Raw genomic sequence first — 7,995 nt, forward strand, 5'->3', positions numbered from 1 at the left:
TTCTTCTCTACATGATCCATGGTCACAGAATGGTTTGCTAATGAAAATGATATATAACAATAGCTTTTATAATCCAAAAGATGATACATGGCATAGTTCAGTCAATACAGTTCATTAAAGTTTCCTATGATTTACCATTCTGTGTTGTTTGCTTTACATGCCTGTTACTATCACAAGGGGGCAGTATTCACATCAACCACAGCTGAATATAAAAAGACTGATTAGCATCCAGATTAAGTTCCCATGGTATATATATATATATATATACATATATATAGTTATATATATTTACAGTCATTGATGATTTAACAGCACGATTTTACATTTGCACAGTAATTATAATTCATGAAGTGCCGTTTTACCTCCAGTACTGCTGCTTTCAGCACAGTAGCTGCTTTCAACACAACAGCTGCTTTCTACACAGTAGCTGCTCTCTACGCATGTGCAACTGGTCTGCAGTAAGTACCTTATGGTGCCAACCCTGTCACATACACCTGTATTTGTACGGGTGTATGTGATGTGCTTGGTGTGATGATGTTATCACGCCGGGTACTCCTATGTGGGCATATCTGCATGTGGGTGGACCCAACTGGAGATGGATAGAGGAGAGGTGTCTCGGTTCTAAGACCATTGGAAATTTTTTTCGATAGCCTTAGGCAACCCGTGAAAGGGTCGTTTGCCCCCAAAGGGGTCTTGACTCACAGGTTGAGACCCACTATACTAGATGATCTACATATAAAAGCATTTTCTTCACACATCAGCCTATTGCTTTGTGTCTACTTAAACTCATAGAGACCCTATAGAACAGAGCAGAACTGTGCCAGAGTGTTTCCAAGGCTCTAATCTTGACAGGGGCAGATTTCTACATCTTTCCAGAGGTTGGAGCACAGAGACCATGGGATGAAACAAGAGAAGCAGTCCAGAGGCCAGGCACGGAGACCATGAGACAGAACAGAGAAGCAGTCCAGAGGCCAGGCGCGGAGACCATGGGACGAAACAAGAGAAGCAGTCCAGGACTATGAGACGGTGAGGCAGAACAGCAAGCAGGCCCCCTGGCCCCGAAGCAGAAGCTAATGGAGTATGCAGCCGAGAGGCTGAGCGTTGGAGAGCGTTGGAGAGCTACTGGCTGAGGAGAGTGCTGTTTGTATCCTCACTGTTGACTGATCACGACTTAAAGTAACCTGCTAATTCCCCTGCTTAAAAACAAAACAACACACAAACAACTTACTGCCATGGATTTGTTTCTAACTCACAGAGACCTGACAGGACAGGGCAGAACAGCTCTTGTATGGTTCTCAGACGGTAGACAGTCTCATTTTTTTTCTCCTGAGAAGTGGGCTGGTGGTTTCGAACTACTGACCTAAGAGATACCAGCCAAATACATAACCATTATGCCACCAGGGGTCCTCAACTTCTCTAAAAAATCCCATAATTGTGAGTTTTGTCTATGAGTTCTGTGTAACTAGTGCAACAAATTATGGAACCCGGCTGAACAGTAAGTAACCTGTTCGAGGAACGGTTGGTGTCAGAACAGGGTTCAGAAGGGTGCAGGGTGGAGGCATACTTGACCTCTGCCTTGGGGCAACAGGGAAGCCAGAGTAGATCAGGTGAGCTCTCCCCTCTGCACCACATACGCACATACACAGTGTGAAATGTCAAGTAGACTAGTTCACTGTAAGGCCTAGAGAGATTACATGAAGGAGAAGTAGCAGATGATACTGAAGAGTTTCGGATTATACAGAAGCTTGTAACTCTCGCCACAGAGTACAGATCACTGTGCGGAAGTCACGGAAGCAAAGGGATGGCTGAGGTGAGTCCAACAGCAGCACACCAATTAAGGGAAGTGACGGGAAGCAAGGAAGAACGGTGGGAAGCAAGGAACCTACTCTAACCATCCAAAAGATAACCATGTGAATACTAAAATCATTCTCTGCAGACTGCTTGCGTATGACTGACAACTGTCCACATGTACCGAGGAAGGAGTCCTGGCAGGGTGTGGTGAAGTCCTTGGCTGCTAAGCAAAAACTCAACATTTCTTTGAGAATGATGATGGCAACCAATGTACAAATGTGCTTGACACAATGGATGGATGGATGGATTGTGATGAGTTGTACAACCTCCCCCAATAAAATGATTAAATAAAAATATATTTTTTAAAAACCCTCAACATTTCTAACCCACTAGCAGCTCCGCAGGAGCGAGTGATGGCAGTTGGCTTCCCTAGAGACCTCCAGCCTGGAAAACCCAGGGAAGTAACTCAATGAGGAGGGTGGGTCCAAAGAAGCTATTTTAGAAAGGAGCTATACCGGAGGTGAAGATGTTGGCCTTCCAGACCTTTCTGAGCATCCAAGACTTGCCATCAAGGTGATAAACTGAAAAAAGCCCCTCGGCGTCCAACATCCAGAGAGCCAAGGTCCAATACAACAAGTGTCATTCTGGATAAAAAGTGACGCTCAAGACCCACCGGAGGAGGACCACCAGGTAGAAAAGGGCTCCCAGGTCTGGATCGGTAGCCACACTACCCTCCCTGTACAAATAAAATTCGGTCACAATTGGTCAGCTCCACTGGGCCCCAACGGGGTCATCTGATGCCACCAGGTGAGAGCACTTTCGCAACTCAGGGCAAATGGGACTCCCATGCAAAACAGCACCGTCACCTTGAGAGATCATCATCAAGTACAGTCACCAGGAAAGTGTGTAATCAAAATTTAAATGGCAGAAAGTAATTAAGGTTGTTTAAAATGTTCAAAGACATACTAGAAAGGACAATAAGAAGGAGGCATGAAGAAAACTTTACAAAGAATGAACAAGGAGGGCAACATTTTATAAATGAACAAATCCAGCTACATGCTAGTGGCAAGAAACACCTGTAACTTCATGACAAAGTAAAGCTCAACCTGAAGAAATGAGGACAATGATATCCTGGGCCTACACTAACCAAAAGAAAACAAAAGGCATTTTAAGGAGAGTTTAGATCAAAGTGCAGTAAATATGGATTAAAAAGAGAACACTACCAAATGAAGGGTTAAATTCATTTACTTGCTAAACCGTAGGCAGAATCCCAGGCCTTGGAGAGCAAATCCACCTATAAGCAAATCCACAAATAACTAGCATACGGCATAGTGTCAGACTGAGGACTGTCATATAGGGGTAGGGCACCACGGGACCTGTCGTAGATGGTGTGATACAGAGAGGAAAGAAGTTCACACTTTAGCAGAGACCTGCAGGATGTCCAGAAACAGATGGTAATAAGAATCTGGGAGAAAAGAAGAAGGGAACTAATTCTAGAAAAGCAGCCAAGGCCTTGGCAACAGGGATGAGCTTTGGTGCATCTAAGGAAAGCAAGAACAAGAGGGTAACTGAAGGAAAGTCGGGTAAGAACACAGAAAGACTGATAAGGATGGGACCGAGCTATGCAGCAGACAAAGCAAGCCGCCTACGCTACAGCAAAGAGTTTGCAGTGTGTCTTTCCAGTAAGATAGCACAGTGGCTCATTATGATCACACTTATCCACCCGGCACTGAAACACAGTAGAGAAAGCACCAAACGGGCACAGCTACAGGGAGATTAGACAATTATGGGCAGGATCATAATCAGGGAATTCAAAACATGTCTCTCAGGAACTGTAACAATTAAGCAAAAATTACTAAGAATTTGTGAACAGCAATATCAACAAGACTAACTCAATTGCTCTTGAATCCCAACACTAGAAAATTGTAGGTAAGAGTTGTGAGGATAAATTCAAGTATGAACAGAAGTTAGGTTGTAAGGAGATAGGGAGGATAATGGCGTCATCACCTGAGAAAAGAGCAGGGATGAGACTGAAGTATAAATAGACAGGAGAGGCTTGGAGCAGTCACTAACAAGCGGTAGGGAGCTTGAGCCAATGGAAACGGGGAACTGCCAGGTACAGGCTGCAAAGGATGGCTTTATAGAGGGCTGAATTATTGCAATAATGCAAACCTGAGGTCACCCAGGTCTGAATCGAGGTAACAGATGGGAAAGAGCATGAGTCTGCGCCACACTGTGCTAGTGGGGAACACAGACCCGACAGCAGCACGCACAGGCCTGGCTGTCAGACCAAAGGTAAGGAAAGGGCAGTGTCACATAGCTTTAGGCTTTTCAATCACGAGACACAGGGAACTTACCATTTATGAATATGTGATAACTTGGAAAAGGACCAATTTAATACCAGGAAAGAGTTCCAGTTGAGAGTGACAGGATTAAGTAGTGAGGGACATTACAATAGGGGTAAACTATAGGAATATAGGTCATGGATTTCTATTTGGACTTACCCAGACCAGTAACAAGTGAAAAAAGACTGAACGAACTTACCAAAGCAGAGGCCAGAGTAATAAAGTTCTGGAGGACCTTAGAATCGGATTAACCAGTGGTGAACTGCGTACGCACTGTGCTCCTGACAGCAAGGACAACAGTGTGAAACCACAACCGGCTCTAGGCTGTCCTAAACTGTTAGTCCTAGAAACCCAGAGGCGGTGCTATCCTGTTTTGGGTCACTATGAGTCAGAATAGACCCAGCTGTGAGCCTGATCTTTTTTTTTTGGGGGGGGGGGGTTCCTTGAAAAACACTTCTCTGCAAAGACATGCTTCATCTTTCCATAAAATTTCAGAATATTTTGGACTGACTAAAGTGCTACTTGGGCTTCCAACTTGAAAACTACAAAGAGGAAAGAAAGCATTTCAAAGAAATCAAAATGTATAGGAGTAAAATTGTTCTTAAAAAAAATCGAGAAAAGATGTCCCAGGGAAACAAGAAAACAAACAAAAATTACAAGGAGGAGTGAACATTTAAGAAGTAAGGGAATATTAAGAATCCACTATAAAAAGGAATGAAGTCTTCATACATACCATGACATAAAGGGACCTTGAACACTCGATGAAGTGAAATAATCCACATAGAAATGAACAGATACTATGTGACCTTATTTACATGTAACATGAGAGGAAAAAATGCATAGAATGTAGCTTATGGTGGCCCTGGGCTGGGGGCGGGGAGGATAGAGAGTTATTGCTTAATGGGTACAGAATTTCTGTGTGGGTGATGGAAAGTTTGGATGCATCTGGTGCTAATTGCACAACATTGTGACTGATTACTGCCACTGACCTATGCACTTGAAAATGGAGAAAATGTCAATTGTAAGTAGTAGACAGTCACGAAAATGAAAAAAAACAATAACAAGCACAAAAGAAAAAAAAACAGTGGAGGGAAATAAAATGAAATAATGGGTCAACAATCCAGTGAATAAAATATTCAACATTGGAGGGAACAATTCAAACTAAGAAATTATATACATGTTCGACAAACAGCAGAGTGTGTGCTATAGAGTTCAGTCCAGCTCCTCCATCTCTATAAAAACAAAACCCACTGCTGCCAAGTTGCTTCCAACTCCCAGTATCCTAGAGGGCAGAGTCAAAGGCAGTCATCTCCGTGGGAGCAGACTCTCAGCCCTTTCTTGGAAGTTCACTGGCAGTCAGCAGTCAAGTGCTTACCTACTGTGCCCTCAGGCTTCCCGCCTCTATTGGCTTCTGGAGAAAAATAGCAACAAAGCACAAGCTGTTCTCAGGTCCACCCTACAGTGTGCGTGTGTTGCCCTGAAGCAAGTGAATAAATAACTAGTGAAACTGAACCCTACACTCAAGATCACTGGCTCTAAAGGACAGTTTACTGTATATGGTTTGGATTTAAATGGGATACAGATATGGAAAATCTTTATCAATATTCAGAAAAATTTTAATGGATCAACAGATGATTGAGAATCTTTTTAAAGTTCTGAATATGAGCCTAATTGGCTCAATGGCAGTGAGTTTTGATTTTTCTCTTGAAAGAATAATTAATGTGCACAGCTACAATGTGCTAAGAGCACAACTACAGTGAGCTTACAACTACAAGGAGTTGACTGAGCTACATTGAGTTTAAATGAGCCCAGCAGCTCCAATACACTTAAAACGGCCTCACAACACAGGGGCTGAACTCTTTCGTGCACAGTTTTAACATATATATTTTAAGGATTCTGTTTATTAATATTTCACCATTTTAATAACTTTTCCTTGAGCTTTCTTAAGACGTGAATAATTAAGTCTGCAGACGAAGGGCGAAAACTAAATTATAGAGGAGATGATGGCCTCTCATACCATATATCTCTTCTGGGACGTTATTTTTGTTTGTTTGTTCAAGTCATTATTCTATTAGGCCTGTAACCTAGCTCCAATCAGCGTAAAGGCAAAAAAGGAAGGGACGGGAACTGGTCCAGTCCAATGATTCACGAAGCTCCAATGTTTTCAAAGCACACCCCTGAATTCGCTTAGCCTCAGTCAGGGCAGGGTTAATGGGGGCGGAGTTCAAAGCAAAAGCTCGCACACAGACCAAGCAGCGCAATCGCTACAGGTGCACAGGACAGTCCAGACCCGTAAGGGCGCAGAGTTGGGGAAACGGGAGGGTGACACCGAGAAACTGCTGGAGGACCCCGGATCCCAGCACCTGCCAGATCCCAGGAAGCCGGGAGGCCCAGGGGTCCAGTCCGGGCAGGGCGGGGCCTGAGCAACCAAAACAGTCTGCGGGCGGCGGCGGCGCGGCCAGCACGGAGGAGAGGGCCAGGGCCACCGCACACCCCCCGGACTAGGGGTCCACGACCCGTTTCGAAGCCTTATTCAACGGATGGCCGAGGAGCCGGGCGCCCCCGACCCGTCGACGCTGCAATCGCTCTGCGATCAGGCGAGGCGCGGTGGGACCAGGAGGGTGGAACAGGTGCCCGGGCAACCAGGCTGCCTCCCGCCTCCCACCCACCACTTACGGGCTGCGCGTCGCAGGTACTCCGGCCACGGTGGCACCGCGCCTCCTCCCGGCATCGAGGTTCGCTCCGGCGGGCCTACATGGGCTCTGAGCTCCGGACACTTCGGGGCAGTGGTCCGGGTACCACCCCTTTGGCTTCGCCCCGCCCTCGGCGGAAGTGACGCACGGCGCGGGGGGGTGTTGCCCCACCCACCCGAGGTGACTCCGGATTCGCGGGGCCGTCGGCCGGAGCTCCGCCCACACGCCGAGGCGTGCGCGGAGGTGCCGACTGCTGGGACGTGAGCGCGTCCACGCGCGTGCCGCCCGGAAGGCGGGGCCGGGCCGGGAGGGGCGTGGTCTCGCGCTGTCAGTGTGACGCCTCTAGCGTCTAGCCGGGCGTGTGACCTAGACAGCCGAGGGACAGGACCTCGGTGTTTTGCAGGCTGGCTGGCTACGCCCTGGAGTGGGGGCGCGTCGTCAGCCGCCGGCCAGGCGTCGGGTGGTATGACCATGACCTGACCAAGTTGATGTCACCTCCCCTTGACAAATGTCTCTTCCCCGTGGCTAAGCCGCCCAGACTAGTCATTCGCATCTATGGGACTGCGCATTAGACTGAACTTGGCGCATGCCACCTTAGAAAAGCCTCCACGCTAAACAGGCTTATTAGAACGTACATCTATTTTAAAAATCAAATTTAGGTATTTTATGAGAAACCACGACAAACTACAGCCCCCAGGTCTAATGTAGGCCTGCCTTGTTTTATCTGTAGCTGTGAGCCCAGCGTGGGCTTTACCTTTAGAGTTAAAAAGAAAATATTTTCCGAATAAAGGCCGAACATGATAGTGGGACAAAAGGAAAGTAAAAGGAAATAAAGGAAAGAACTAGGAGGCAAAGGACATTTATAGAGGTCTATATACAGGCATGTACATATACAAATATATTTATAACTATAGGACAATAGATCTCTGAACATATATGTTAAGTGTTAAGGAAGTAAATGGACATGGAGCCTCAACTCAAGTACCTCCTCAATGCTAGAACGCTTTGTTCTAATAACCCGGCATTCCATAATGTTCACCTTCCCCACAGGATCGCTGAAGACAAAGTGGGTGCATAAGCAAATGTGAAGAAAGCTGATGGTGCCTGGCTATCAAAAGATATAGTGTCGGGGGTCTTAAAAGCTTGAAGATAAACAAGGGGCCATG

General features: G+C 46.2%; 1 protein-coding gene across 2 annotated transcripts in view; it reads right to left on the reverse strand.

Annotated features, from left to right (window-relative positions):
• Positions 1–6,947, reverse strand: part of PNPLA8 (patatin like domain 8, phospholipase A2) — a 42,217-nt gene extending 35,270 nt beyond the window's left edge. For both annotated transcript variants that reach the window (XM_075558560.1, XM_075558559.1), the window contains exon 1: positions 6,813–6,947. The gene's annotated coding sequence lies outside the window, so the exon portion shown is untranslated. The remainder of the gene's footprint in view (positions 1–6,812) is intronic.
• Positions 6,948–7,995: the final 1,048 nt, after the last annotated feature.

The sequence above is a fragment of the Tenrec ecaudatus genome, chromosome 9, assembly GCF_050624435.1.
Source record: "Tenrec ecaudatus isolate mTenEca1 chromosome 9, mTenEca1.hap1, whole genome shotgun sequence".
Classification (NCBI taxonomy): domain Eukaryota; kingdom Metazoa; phylum Chordata; class Mammalia; order Afrosoricida; family Tenrecidae; genus Tenrec; species Tenrec ecaudatus.